The sequence below is a fragment of the Lissotriton vulgaris genome, chromosome 1_1 (genome assembly GCF_964263255.1).
Source record: "Lissotriton vulgaris chromosome 1_1, aLisVul1.2, whole genome shotgun sequence".
In the NCBI taxonomy this organism is placed as follows: Eukaryota; Metazoa; Chordata; class Amphibia; order Caudata; family Salamandridae; genus Lissotriton; species Lissotriton vulgaris.
This window is the reverse complement of record NC_141685.1, coordinates 27,144,130-27,159,749: the sequence shown is the minus strand read 5'-3', so window position 1 is coordinate 27,159,749 and position 15,620 is coordinate 27,144,130. Positions and strand designations below refer to the sequence as shown.

The following is a 15,620-nucleotide window of genomic DNA, read 5'->3' as shown; positions in this document are numbered from 1 at the left end:
TCACTCCGGAGGGGGTGACGTTCACAGTGGCTAGACGTACGAAAACTAGCATCAGGTCAGTATCATACCCGTCCTTTTCGGACCATCCAAACTTGTGTGTGGTATGTAGCCTCAAGGCGTATGAGGATATGACAGAGGATTGCCGCCCTCCTGGGGAACGACAACTCCTCATAGCACTGAAGAAGCCTTTTAAGGCGGTTTCGGCTCCGTCTATCGCTCGGTGGGTCCGTTGGATTATGACCGAGGCGGGCATAGATGTGACCTCGTTCGGGGCTCACTCCGTAAGGGGTGCCATGGCATCTAAGGCCATTCAGGTAGGTGGTAGGCTAGAGGACATCATCGCAGCAGCAGACTGGTCCTCGGAGTCTATATTCAAAAAGTTTTACTTCAAGCCTATCTATGGTGCGGCAGAGCTTGTTGTGGATAAGCTTTGAAACTGCATAATCCTCGCCTCCGTCCTGACATAGAATGAAAAATCTCCTAGCTAACGTAACGGAAAGTTTCAATTCTATTAAGGACAAGGAGGCGATGGGGGCTGCGATGCCAGGGGGCAATGCAGCCCCCTGGCACATACTGGAGGTTCCAGGTGGGCTAGTTGGCCCACAGGGACCCCTAGTATGCAAGGGGAATTAGTTCCCCCTCTTCAAACATGCACGGGGGCTGCGTTGCAGAGAGGTGTAAAAAAGGGTGTGGCCTCATTACACCTCTCTGCAATGCAGCCCATTGGCGCATACTGGAGGCTCCTGGGGGGCTAGTTGGTCCCCAGGGACCCCCAGTATGCAAGGGGAATTAGTTCCCCCTCTGCAAACACGGCAGGGGGCTGCGTTGCAGAGAGGTGTAACAAGGGGCATAGCCTCATTACACGTGGTTTGCAACACAGAAAGGGTGGGAGGTACTATTGCTGCACTAACCGACAGTTATTACAACCGTTTTTTGGTTCACGCTATTATTTCCACTTCTGCCCACCTCCTAAGACCAGCCACCAGAAATGGTCTTAACATATAAACTTGTTTAACACAACAGTGGAGAGGCAAAGCGTATCAGTACTACTTTGTGGCTTCAGATGCCATACATTTGAGTCAACATAGATGACAGAAGTAATGGTTGTCCAAACGGTGACGTGATTTTCAAGTGCCTTTATTGTGTTCATAAAATCCACAGCCAAAATCCACAGCCTACGCGTTTCGCCCAAACACAGGCTTCTTCAGGGCTTACTATCATGTCCTGGTGCTACACTGGTTTCAAGACTGGCTTGGTCCAAATGTAGCTCCAACGAATGGCAGTTGTATCCCACTTGTATTTATTAAAGGTATATTCTTGTGATCCCTTGTATGCTGCCAAACTCCTTATTTCAGAGGATGGGAGAAGAACTTCAAGCTTAGCCGTGTCGCTATCACGTGCCGATTAAGGCATAGTTTAGTGTCTCCTATGTCGGAGCCTGTCCCTTTTGAAATCCGTTCCGAGCCTCATTACACCTCTTCAATGCAGCCCCCTGGCACATACAGGAGGTTCCAGGTGGGCTAGTTGGCCCCCAGGGGCCCCCAGTATGCAAGGGGAATTAGTTCCCCCTCTTCAAACATGCACGGGGGCTGCGTTGCAGAGAGGTGTAAAAAAGGGCGTGGCTTCATTACACCTCTCTGCAATGCAGTCCCCTGGCGCATACTGGAGATTCCTGGTGGGCTTTCAGGTCTTATATAGTTAGGAATTAGCATTAAAAAAACCTTTGAAATTCACTGAAAAAAACATAGCTTTCAGGCCTTATATAGTTAGGAATTAGCATTTAAAAAACCTATGAAATTCACTGAAAAAACCATAGGTTTCACACCAGTTATAGTTATGAATTAGCATTTAAAAAACCTATTAAATTCACTGAAAAAAACCATAGGTTTGACACCAGTTATAGGTAGCTGGAAATTTTACTGACATAAAACCATTGAAATTCCCACGTTATAGTTAGTTGGACTCACTATAACTTGGATGCCTGCAATGCACTGCTGACGACGTCACATATTACATCACTCATGACATGGTCAGTGACATCACTCATGACATCACTGATGACACCATCCTTGTGACAGAGTGACATACCTCCTTTCAGTGTAATATAACCCTTGAAACACATATTCAAAAATAGAAACAAAAATTTTCAAAACAATAGAGGTACCCATACCAGTTACAACAACCAATTCAGTAATACCACCATCTATATACACATCCACTCATTCACCAACAGTTCTATATAGTCACTCATACATATACTCACTCATCATATGTAGTGAAACACCTATACATCCTGTTACACACCGACAGTCATCCAAAAGTTACTCACACACATAATCACACATGCAAATAAACTATTGAACATCCATGTATTTGCATATACAGCTATACACACACTACCACCTTACTTCTAAGGAAACTTACACATACTTACTCTCTTAAACAATCACTTATAGAAGCACATACTTATTTAAACAAGAACTCTTTCAATCTCTCACTCTCACATATACTCACTTATATACATCAATACTCACATATACTAGATTAAAACATATATAGTTACTGATAAAGACACTAATGAGACAGTCATTCATTCACTAACACACACATATACACACTCATCCACCCATACAGTCCTGCACATATGCTGTCTTCAAAACACATACAAACAGTGAGTCAGTCATTGATGCATCTATGTGCTAAGTAACACCCCCATCAAACCATACAGATACTCATACTGATACTAAAAAAACATCTAATAACCCATATACACACACATGTAGCTACTCACCAACCCATGCAGCCACTTATACACAAAGTGAAACACTGATACAAACATTTAAATATTTAAACAATACTCGCCAATATATGTATTCACTAAGATACACTTAATAAGCTTGTTAACCAATCATTTAAAAAAAAAAAATCCATTAAGACACTTATTTAAACATTTATTCTTCCATCGACCTTTACATATACATATATAAAACATATTTATTTTTCAGAAAGACACACATTCACTGGATGGTGTCATCAGTGATGTCATGAGTGATGTCACTGACCATGTCATGAGTGATGTAATATGTGACGTCATCAGCAGTGCATTGCAGGCGCGCAAGTTATAGTGAGTCCAACTGTTAGACCTGTCAGCCCTTTGGGTGGTCCCTCCTATCTAGTTATTTATTTTTGTCCCCTTTTTGCCCCCCAACACCCTTTATTTTTATGTCCACTGGAATTTTTTCAGGTGTCGACCTAGGGGTTAGGTGCTCCTTACCCCTGTAGTTTTTTTCCCTGCCTTAGGTGCTTTTTCTGACTAACACTATGAGATACGCAAAATGGTGGCTAATAACCGCCACAACTGATTACCTCGGGGACTGGCCCATAGACTTATATGGGAAATCTAGAACCTTCTGGCCTGTTCTGGACACTTGGACCGACGGGTAAAAATAGGCCAACTGTAGGGCGGCCATTTTAGACACAGAGAGAGTCCAGTTAGGAGTTGAGGCTGTTGAGCAGGGAGGTTGGTGCGCTGTTGGAGTGTTTGGCTGTTCCCTGGGGCTGCTATCCCTCGCTGTCGACATTGCCCCTTGTAAGCAGACCTAGCCCTGCTGTTCTCAAATTGGGGAAATTGCACCTATCCCCCTTCCACGCCCCTGTGGGAGAAACCTTGAACTAATCTTGAGTTGAAAGGGCATACCAGCCAGCGGGAGGTGAGGCGAGATCAACGACCCCCCTGAAGGGGACTGGGTTTCCGCTCTTTGCCCCTCTACGCTCTTGCTGAGATTGCCCTGGAGTCTTCCGATTTCTAGACTCGGTACTGTCTGGCAAAACCCCCTCAGAACTTGACTTCACAGCAAGTTCCAAGACTGCCATAGACCCCGACTTGACCTCCACGGTCCTGAACTGGCTGCCCTAAAGACTGCTTGAAGCTTTATAGTGAAACTGGGCTTACCCGGGTACTGGAACCTCTGGTGCCCCGGTCGACGGTCCGGCGAATGCGAGAGAGGCTGCAAGTTGCCGGAGCTTCTGTCCCGCTGTGGCGATTCGGCGCGGGAGGGAGAGGCATTCCCGGCTTCCCTGAAGGAAGATCCAAAGTGCGAACAAACGAAGGTCCCGCCTTGCGCTGTAAAAAGAAAGGGCGCCGGGAGGCGGGACGAGTTCACCAGAGGCCGGTGACGGGGGAGGATCCTCCTCTGTAACTAGCGGAAGGGCAGGGAGATCCAGTCAGAGTAGGCGGAAACCCTTCCCCCCGTGAGCCAGCCGCTAAGGGCCCATCTTTGCCGAGGAAGGGAGCGGAAGGTGGGGTTTCATATTCCCCGATTAACAGCGGCCCCAGGACCTTCTGCACACCCACCGAGTGTCAAGTAAGTGGGGAAGTGGGAGGCCGGGCAGTCATCGCAGGCCCTGTGAAAACATGAGGTAATCGGCCCATCCAGCAGAATCAGGAAACATGTAAGCAGAGCCCCGGAAGGTAAACCAACTGCACTGAGTTACCGGAACAAGCGACTGGGTATGATTCAATAGCTCGGGTGCCACACAAACCAGACTTGGGATAATCTGAGGCTAGAATTAGAAGAATAATCGGAGGGAAAAGAAGACTCTACTGTTTTAAATATGAGGCTAGGAATCTTGGATGAACAGCCCCTTTTTGAGTGATTGTGTTAATTCAAGGACCTGCCTTCATAAAGTGGGTAAACCTTTCCAATAAACCCAAACCTGTTTACAGGGGGAACCGGAACCTTAGTCATACCAACAAATGTGAACTGAATTGTAGTGTGGTTCCTATTTTCCCAATAGGCCCTGCGCATTGGAATAACATAAACAGTAGTATCGACGTAGAAGTACGGATCTTCCAGGCCTCTACTGACTATGCTAAACTTCATTGGGTTTGTTACCAACTAGCTCAGAGGTCACTGGAAACTTTCTTCTCTGAATAGGAAGTGATCAGCTTTCCTGGTACTGACAAGAAGGGATTCAGTTTTCCAACAACCGTGCAACATGACAACTTTGCTCCTCAGATAAGAGTCAATCTCTAGGGTCGTGTGAAACAATAGACAGTTATTTTACTCAGTCAGTGGTTGTGCAGATTACTTTCACGATATGTAGAGAATAGAGAGACGGGCGTTTTCAATAAAGGGTAACATTTATTGAACAGTCTTTCTTCTCGTACAAGAGAAATGAATTGCCACAATTGCAAGACTTGTTATTATAAAAAGTACGTACAGTAAGATGAGTATTACGAAATAATACTGTAAAAGCATTGATATGGTTTCTTAGCCATACAATGGTTTAAAATGAATAAAACATATATACATTCATATATACATTAGGCTAAAATACTCAACTGGTGCTTCTAACTACGCCTACCCCAGTGTACCTGACCTAAGCCTAATACTTGGGAGGGGAGTAAGTAAGTAGCTTTAAGTTAAGTTGGTTTTGCCAAGGTTTGCTTCAAGAATTCTCTCTAAGGGTTTAGTCAACACCATACCTCTGGAATAGAATGATCGAGGTCTGGTATCTCCTTCAGGGAACTCGATATCCCAGTCGCTCGCAAAAGTGGACTGGAAACGCCGGAGCTGGATTTCTCAGCAAGAGAAAAGACAGCGTCTCTCTCAGCGCGTCGAGGAGGAGGAGGAGGGGCAGCGTCCGCGGGCAGCTTGCATCTGCTGGGCTCTTTGCAGGGGACGGCTGTTCAGCTCCTAAGTTCACCACACCATCGTTCGCTCGTTAGCAGCGATAGCAGTAGCGATAGCAGCTATGGTATCATCAGCATAACAGCAGCTTCAGCTTCAGTGAAACAGCAGCAGCATCAGCGAAAACAGCAGCATTTGCTTAAGGCAACGTTGGTAATATTTATACCTGAAAGGTGCCTTGTTTGACGTAAGTTTTTGGACATGAGACGTCAATAAAGATGTCACTAGGAAGTGACCGTCTATCAGTGCTCATTAGAGTTCTATTACTAATCAAAACATAGCAAGCGGGGCTTTCCCAGGTTGCTTAGTTTTTATCTTGTTGAAGAACTCGGAGTGTTAATCTAGGAATCTTAGGTAGTAACTTCTGCTATGTCATTGCACTAATTGGCTGCAAAGGAAGTGGCAGAGGAAGCGATTCTGAAATGTGGCTCTGTTCGTGTGAGGTCAGAGACGAGTTTCTGAATATTGCATTTGATCGGTTATGCCAATATAGGGGTACAAGGGGATTACAGCTGTATAGGGGCATAAGGTCACAGTATCGATCAGGGTCCTAGATTAGAACGCAATAGAATGTACTGTAAGAATTGGAGGTTTTATGTTGACCTGCAGTTAACCTACTAGGCCGTCAGCTGTTTGAATTTTTCATCAAGGTACTAGTGTGCAGAAGTAACCCCATAGCTACTTACTTCCTTTTAGGAAATGTAATGAATTTATGAGGAATTTCCGTCATATCAATCTAAAAATGAAAAGGAGGAATTGTTCTTGAATTGTGTACCTATGCCTTCACAATTGTTTACAAGTACAGGTATTACAGGAAAACAGTCTAGATATTGATTTGAAAAATTGTGTGCAACTGCAAAACTAACTTAAGGAAAGATAAAGCTTTTCTACTTTTATAAAATTATGGTGTAATGTAATTTTTGGATGGATGGACACTGAGTTACTGAGAGGGTGAGATGCAAGCTTAACACTTTTGCCTCTAGGTTAGACCTCCACATTCGGTACCAGGCTACCCTATGTGACTTGACTATAACGTGGGAATTTCAATGGTTTTATGCCAGTAAAATTTCCAGCTAACTATAACTGGTGTCAAACCTATGGTTTTTTCAGTGAATATATATATATATATATATATATATATATATATATATATATATATATATATATATATATATATATATATATATATATATATATATATATATATATATATATATATATATATATATATATATATATATATGGAAATGGCCACACTATGAGGAGCATAGCAAAATGCTTGTTAACATGGTCGAGTTGAGTCTTAGTAATAACATTTTCATGTATCAAAATGCACTGTACCAACAATTGAGAGGTGTTGCCATGGGGGCCAGCTTCTCCCCCAGCTACGCATGTTTACACATGGGCTGGTGGGAGGAGCAGGTCCTCATGGCAAAATACTCGGACACACTGACTAAACATGTTAAATGCTGGTGGTGGTATATCGATCACCTCTTCTTGATCTGGCATGGCAAGGAAAGTGAGGCAAGCGAGTTTATTGACTCCCTTAATCAAAACAACTTAAATCTAAACTTCACTGCCAATACAAGCCGAACTACAGTAACATTCTTTGATGTCGAGGTATACATAGATCAAGGAAGAATTGAAACTAAATTACATCGTAAGCCTACGGCAGGCAACGCCATCCTGCACGCCAGTAGTGCCCACCCTACCCACCTCATACAGAGCATTCCATACGGTGAATTACTGTGCATTAAAAGACTTTGCAGCAATAATGAAACATTGCAAAAAACGCAGGGTGAATGAATCTCAAGGTTCAAGGAAAGAGGTTAAAGTAACATGCCTAAAGAGGGCCCTCACGAAGTGTAATCTTGTAGATAGGGGCTGGCTATTCATGACCAGTAATGTCCCAAGTACTAAAAATGAAATCTCTGACGCGTTTAGATTCATACTAAGTTACAATAAAGAACACATAGCCGTGAGAAAGATAATCAAAAAGAATTAGCATTTTATCAAGCAGGACCCCATAATTGGCAAGACAGTCCCCAAAAGACCTGCAATAACATTCAGAAGGGGAGCATCCATGAAAGATGCACTTATGGACAATGACCTGTGTGGACCGCCAGCTAAGGGCTCTTGGCTGGCGCAAAAGAAGGGGTTTTATAAATGCAAGGTTCGTAAAGCCTATCAATGGGGTCAATGCCACAGAATATTCAACCCCCTTTGAGGCACCCAACAGAGAAATCACTAAGGCATTAAACTGTAAAAATGATCATGTGGTATATGTGTTGGAGTCCCCATGTGGACTAAGATATATAGGGAGAACTATCTTAACAGGACACAAAAGGGTGCTCCAACACATCAGAGCTATCAAAAACCACGATCAGGCATACTCGAGGGCCCGCCACTTTCACGAGCAGCATGATGGTAATCCTAAGGACCTCAAATACTTTCTTATTGACTCGGTCCCCAAGAAAAAAAATAGGGGGTGACAGAGAGAGAACCCTTAGACTATTAGAGATGCATTACATCTTAAGTCTTGAAGGTAAGCATCCTAATGCGAGGCGTGTGGCTCAATGGTTAGAGCGGTAGACCCTGATGCAGAGCTCTGGCCCGGGACCAGGGTTCAATTCCCGCCTTGGCGTGTCTTGGGCTCAATTTCCTCGGACCTGACAATTCTCGCCTCGGTGCCTATTCTAATCATGGGCCACACGCTGCAACTCTGGGCAATAGCTTGCTTAACCTCCACACCGGCCCCAACAGCGCTAGGATGCCTGGCTTCACCCTGGGGGTGCCCAGGAGTGGACACTTCACAGGGAAAGTCAGGATGGGTTCCTCAGCGGTATGAGTAATAGCGCCAGGAAACCGCTTGGTGACAGTGCGCTCTACAAATACCTTGACATTTACATTTTACATTTACATTACATTTAATGGTCTAAATAGCTCGGAGGAACTTCATGCGAGCCTTTTAAACATTGGGGCTTTTATTTCAAAAGTATAAGATCTGTAGACATTGACTGAATTCCGTTACCAGTCTTCAAAAAATGAAGATTGGATTAACCTTTCGTACTAGATTTCCTGGGCCAGCATGGCACCAAATAATGTAATTAAAAATCTAAGAACCTAATATTGATTCAAATCCGCCCAGTGATATTCATATCTTCTATATTTTAATGAGCTTCCCCCACAATCCTTTTTCTTTTTAGCTATCTTAACCTTCTCTAAAAAAAACACATTGTGTACTTTTCCAGTTCTCTATTTTAACAAATATTTTTTACACATGCACTCATTTGCACAGATATATCCAGTACTTGTAAAATGTAAATTGATACTTGTATAGCGCACTACTCACCCGCAAGGGTCTCAAGGCACTTGTACGAATACCGCTGTGGAACCCATCCTGGCTTCCCTGTGAGGCGTCCACTCCTGGGCACCCCCAAGGTGGAGGCCAGGCATCCTTAGCGTTGTGGGGGCCATTGTGGAGATTAAGCAAGCTTTTGCCCAGAGTTGCAGAGTGGGACTCCATGATTGGAATAGGCACAGAGGCGAGAATGATCAGGTCCGTGGAATTTTTGAGCCCAAGACCCGCCGAGGCGGGAATTGAACCCTGGTCCCAGGCTAGACCTCTGCATCAGGGTCTGCCGCTCTAACCATTGAGCCACACTTCTCCACTTGTAACAGCATCTTGAGTAATGAATATCCTCGGAATTTAGAGTTAAGGATATAATGTTAAATGACTGGGATTTACCCCACATTTATTTTCAAATTTAATATCAGTAGCCCAGGAGGTACTAGCGAGGATATTGCATTCCTATATGGTAACAGCAGTTACGTGCCAATTTTTGCACAACATCAATTCTTACATTTGGAAAACTTTTAACAGACGAAATTTACATGTATACCTATGTGGACAGACGTTGTTAAATTAAATATATATTTATTAACTTTCATATTATTAATTTTAAATATGTGTAGATTTTGTACTCATTAAATAATGTATATATATGTTTATTTATTTATCCTATGTATTTATACAGGATCAAAATCACTCCGTATATATTTATATCTATATATTTATTTATATATTTATATATGTGGATTGATTATTGTCTGGTTTTCACAAGGTTGAATTTCGCAGTAATATCAACGCGAAAATGCATTTATGCAAATACCCAGGAGAATAATTGTGGTTCTTGTTTTTAGGAAATCCTCTTGAAAATTAATTGTAATTGGCAAAATATAGTTTACAAAATAACCTAAAATGTGCGATGTGATAAGGATGAAACTCTCACTGTAACTGAATTTCATTTTACTGTACAACACTGAGCACTTTTTGGCACTTTTTATCACGTGGTAACCTCTAAAAAGGAATGCCATATGTAACTTTGCGTCAAGTGATCAATCCCCAAGAAGGAATGAAGAGCGATATGGCTGCCTGCACTGTTTGTACGCTGTGAATAAACAGTAAGGTATTTTAAGAATTACGTGGTCCGTGCTATTCATTTGAATCAAAAGAAAAGCGGAGACGAAGAGTATTCCTCTACATATATATATATATATATATATATATAAAATATTAACTATAGAAATGGCACTATTACGTTTCTGATAATAGGAACTTACTTTTCAGAGAAATATAAACATATTGTGTGTGTTTCTTTCAAAAGGGGCTGTCAAACTGCCAGCTGTCTTTATTGATCACGCAAGACTTTCTCTAAAACATCAAATGAAGTGGCAACATAATGGGAGAGAAACTATATGCAAAAGCTTGAACACAAGATTGAGGAGTCTTTGCTTACAAAATAAAATAGTCCCAAAAAAATGCAACTAGGAAAAAAACGTTCTCCTAAACTAATGTGACATTTTAGGTACCATTTCTTTGAAGCATCATTTAGCAAAATGTGTTGATGTATGCTAGTATTTCACAAATATATTAATAATAAAAACATTTTGAAAAACAGTGTAACCAGTAGCAACAATCTTATAAGGAACATAAAAACAAGCAAGCTAATAGATATGACTTTGGTGGTCAGCCTGGTTATGTCAATGTGCGTTTTATTTTTTATAGAGTTTTTTATATAGCGCAAACTAGACCCGAGACATCGGGTAGCAGAGTGCTTTACATGAACACCAGTTTCGTTACAGGAGGACACATGGAGGTTGAGCGTAGTTGCTGAGACTCGAACCTGAGACCCCAGCTTCGAGGTCAACTGCTCTAGCCCTATAAAGGTAGCTTTGGAGATTCATGATTGCTATTACATCCTCAGTGCAAACAGAAGGAAGACATTTGGGAGCTAATGGGTAGTCTATATTAGCAAATCAGTCGGGTTGTGGGGCAGCAAAGGGCAAAAAGAATAAACGACGACTGAAGCAAATAAATTAGCCTCTTCTGCATACATCTACAAAAGAAAATAGACTGCTTGCTAGAGGATTAGAGAAAAAAATTAAAACTGGTTTTCAGCTCAACAACTAAATACAACGATAATATATATTCAAAACTCCACGAGGAGTAATGACACGTAGGGCATGACTGTTTGCCCCAGAAACACAGGTTACGTTAATATCCGGGTCACACAGCTTGCATCACATCTCCTAGGAAAACAATAACAGCTGTGTAATTATCCAGGTGGGTTTCAGCGGATGCTTAACCGCTTCGCTGCGGCGAACATTCCGCTGCGGAGCACAAAAACATTATGCGTGCGCAGTTTGGCCGGCTAGCCTCCGCACACACCCGTTGTGATGTCGGTGGAAAAGGTTAAGAGAAAACAAAATACTTGTTAGCAACTCCCCAAACCCACTTAGCTTCCTGTATTCCACAAAAGGTCTTGCACACAAGATAGTCAATTATCGTAAAAGCTTAACTTATTCATAGGTGATAATGTGGAGTTTTTCGAAAGTCCGGCCGTCAGAATGATACGGCCCCCTTTCCAAAAGGCTAAAGTGCATACCTTAGAGAGCATCTTGTACGTGAACTCCGGAATAACAGGCTGCCTCCAAATGTTTTTAGCGCACATCTGAAGGAGGAGGGGTCATCGGAGCAGTTTCATCCAGGGCATCACCTTAACTGAATGCCCGGCGCTGCATTCCCAGAGGCAGGGGCATCTTGCCTAGAAGGTCCCTTGTGCCGAGTTCAATGGCTGAGAACAGAGAGCCCATGGTCACTAAAGCATACATACAACATGGAGCTCCAAGGTCAAGCAGAAGATAGGCAAAATGCACAAATAAGGTGTGAGGATAAGGCCACAGACATAGGAATGTGGAACAAGTAAAGGTTCAAAGAAGTGAACACCAGGGAGGATACAAATAAGTGAATACCACAAGCAGAGAAACTAAAGGCAGCAAACCTATTAGTACGGAGGGTAAAGAAAGTGTTGATAACCTTCAGTGGTAAGTGAGGAAAAGGTCAGGGAAGTATTTGAAAAATGAATAATACGCACACAAAAAACACGACTGCCAAGATCTCTGTCTTATTGATTAGTTAAAGAAACTAATTAATGGCAGTATAGATAAAGACCACACGCTGTGCGTATAAATAAAACAGGACAAGACAGAAGCGCAGTCACCTTGTTCCTATGACGTAGTCCTCTAAATCAAAACATACTCTCCTGTCTGTTCATGGACCGCACCACATTATGGCAAAGAATTTGGAGCAGGGCAGACTTATAACCTGACCATTTTCAAAGCCAAAAATACCCCAACTTTGGCTCTTTTTGAAGCAGATAGGCACTTTAAAACAGACTTTAAAGAACAAGTACATGAAAACATCTCAAGCCAGGTTGTTAGCACATAACTCAAACGACAGTGATTAGTGGTGCAACAATCTGAACGCATGCCAGGCTTACAATTAGATAAACGTCAACTGTCCATAAATTTGAGGTTATTTGTATTTCTAGGGGAAAGAGGTGCTCTTTTTTAACAGGTTCTCTTTCTTTGAAGGCTATAACTGGGAAACAAGAAAGGGGGGAGGGGACTAGAGGCACAGGAACCACATCAAGCCGGAGAGGGAAGAATGGAACCTAGAGATTAAATAATTTACCAGGAACATCAGGCTGTGGTGATGTCATGATATCGCAAAGATCCAGACCCTCTCCAGAATACGAGTTACCTGCCAACTGGAAGAATTTTTTTTGTTGTTTTTTTAATCAGCAGAAACATAGATAAGCTAAAGCACATGAACATGTAAAAGCGACCCAACCACATGCAAACCATTCAAGCAACGAGACACAACAAGCAGATTTGACCATCCTGCCAAGCGAACTGCCAGCAGCCGAATGTGCTGCGGTTATCAATTAAGGAAACGCACAACTAAAACCAAAGGCAAAAGAGATAAATAGGACTGCCATGTGGGACAAAGCACACAGATAAGGTTTCAAACAGGGACCAGACACACACAGAATTTCCCTTGCAGGAGTGAGAAATGGTGCCATCTGTTTCGAAAGCGTGAGCAGGATCATTGAAAACAGATGGCGCTGCTGCTCGCTCCCGCAAGGGAATCGCCAAACGAGCACAAGTGCCACTAGAGAACAGTGCAAAACATGCAGCCCGCCGGAGCCTGAGGAATAGAACAGTTCTGAGTTGCAAGCTGCAACCGTCTTTAGTCTACAGACCTGAGGACGTGTGACTGGGAGCCTCAAGGCCACAGGGAGCCTCCAACAGCCAGGTCGCAGAGCATTGATTAAGGCATTTTTTATAGCGCATACTTTACCCAGAAGTGTCAGAGCGCTTTAGAATAGAGCGAGGTATATACGATTAGATATTATGGTAACATATTAACAGAGTATAAATCCGCTACAAATGACACCCTGCAAACTAAGTTGGAGCTTTTCGGGTTCCAGAAAGCCACATTCCACAGTTGAAGCGTAAGGGCAAACTAGTTTCCAGTGAGGAACACGAAACAGTCGAAGTTATTGGTCGCCGTGTCTTTGGAAGAGAAGAGTTTTAAGGTCCTTTTGGAAGATGCGGAAAAAGGATGGCGGTGCGGAGGTACGGAGGGGGCGAGCTCCAAACTCTGGCCGCACAGGCACAGGCGGCGGTGCCCGCAGGAAATCAAACTCAGAGACAGACAGACGCCGCTCCATGTAGAAGGCAACGCCTCCAGGCTGGGCGGGTTTGCTGTTTTGACCCCGCCCCCACATTCACTGAGCACAAAGCCACACCCTCAGGCCCCGTCCCCACCCACAGACCACCTCATTCACAGGCCCCGCCCCCACATCCAATGGCCCCGCCCCCACTACCGTTCTTACAGTTTATGTACTTCTGTTCGACCGCTGCCTCGAGGCCATTTCGTACCTTCGCTGTGCGTTGGCTGTGAGAGGCGGCGCTGCGGCCTGAGGGGTCCCCAAGGTCCCCGTGTGACTCCGGCTCAGAAACAAACAAACCGCGGGCGGGACAACAACCGCTCCGGTGATCTGCAGCTGCGCATGCGCAGGCTGTCGCTTCCTTACAGCCGCGCATGCGCTGAGGAAAGTAGAACAATACCAGCTGCTTATGCGCTGGGAACAAACACTGCTTCCCGTATCGGGGGTTAAAGAGGCCTTGTGGTAAGTGCGCAAGCGCTGAGGACACACACTACCTCCTGTAGCGAAGCGCGGGTCAAAGAGGGCCTGGAATTAATAACCGCGCATGCGCGGAGGACAGACACTGCGCACCAACTGCGCATGCGCAGGGAACAGAAATTTCCTCCCGCATTGGAGCACTCTGCCTCACTTATACTCAACAATACGTGCTCAGCTCATATATAGAAACAAAACCTTTACAGCAGTCTAGCACTACTCCTCTCATTATGTATCATGCTACTGGAAGGACGTCACGTGACTGCCCAAGTCATCCTCTTTTTCTCTTTTATATCTTTCCACTCTTTGAATAATAGGTTTACTATTTCTATTTTTTCTTTTCTCTATTTTTTTTCTTCCTTTTCTTTCTACTGTTCTCTTTCTATTGTTCTTTTCCCATATTGCATTTCATATATATTAGAGTGAAGTCCAGCTGTTTGGCAGGGGGGCCGCCGTCCACGCACGTGGTACCCTAACTCGAGCCCTGCGTCGGCGCTCTGCCCCACTTACCATCAACAATAAGCGCTCAGCTCATATAGAAAAAGAAACCTTTACTGCAGTCTAGTACTACTCCTCTTATGTATAATGCTGCTAGAAGGACAGGGGCAGTGTCTGCCCCGCGCACGTCACGTGACTGGCTCTGTCTGTGTTTGCTCCCCGGGCGGGCCCAAAGAAGCCGACATCTTTGCAGGGCTGACAACCTCGCAGCCCTGCAGGCTGTGACGTCATCAGCTCGGCAAAGTCTTAGCTACGAGGTGCAGTCTCCACCCCCTGATGGCGCGGAGGTGAAGTTAGCCCCGGACATTTTAAATACAAGCCCGGGATCGTGAACCCTCCACGTCAGAGGGTGGAGAGCTTGTCACCCCACCCTTTCACAACGCGCCTGTGCCGAGATGGGAAAGGGTGTGGCAGGCGTCAAGGAATCGAGTCTGCACAGACTCGATTTCATACTGCTTCAGTGGCAGTTGGAGTGGTGAAAGGGGCAGCCATTTTACTCGAGACTGAGGTATCACAGGCAGTCTGTCATCTAAATCATCATTTCTGCAGTGCCCACAACAGCTAGTCCAATGGGTGCTTGCCGCCGCCACAGCACTGCAAGTTACTGTAAGGAGCAGGGCAGTTCACAAGGTAAGGCCCAGGCAGGCATTTTTAAACTTTATATAGGCCGGTTTGTGGCCTTGTCGTCGCATGGAAGGATGTCGGAGTGGGGAGAGGGGTCAGACACAGTGGAAAGCTTAAGCGTTTGCGCTATTTGGTGGATGAAACAGCTTTACTGCAGTTGGTGTCCTACAATAGTGTGCATCGTTCCTTATTTCTAGGGTGTGGGGGAATCCAAACCATGTAGAATCTGATCTCGGGCTTTCAGCTGTGGTTG

The 15,620-nt window shown here is 44.2% G+C and overlaps 1 protein-coding gene across 1 annotated transcript in view; it reads right to left on the bottom strand.

Annotated features, from left to right (window-relative positions):
- Window positions 1-14,125, bottom strand: part of LOC147737030 (uncharacterized) — a 183,360-nt gene extending 169,235 nt beyond the window's left edge. The window contains exons 1-2 of the mRNA XM_086922627.1: window positions 13,983-14,125; window positions 11,642-11,830 (exon numbers count right to left, since the gene is read on the bottom strand). The gene's annotated coding sequence lies outside the window, so the exon portion shown is untranslated. The remainder of the gene's footprint in view (window positions 1-11,641; window positions 11,831-13,982) is intronic.
- Between the last annotated feature and the right edge of the window lie 1,495 nt (window positions 14,126-15,620).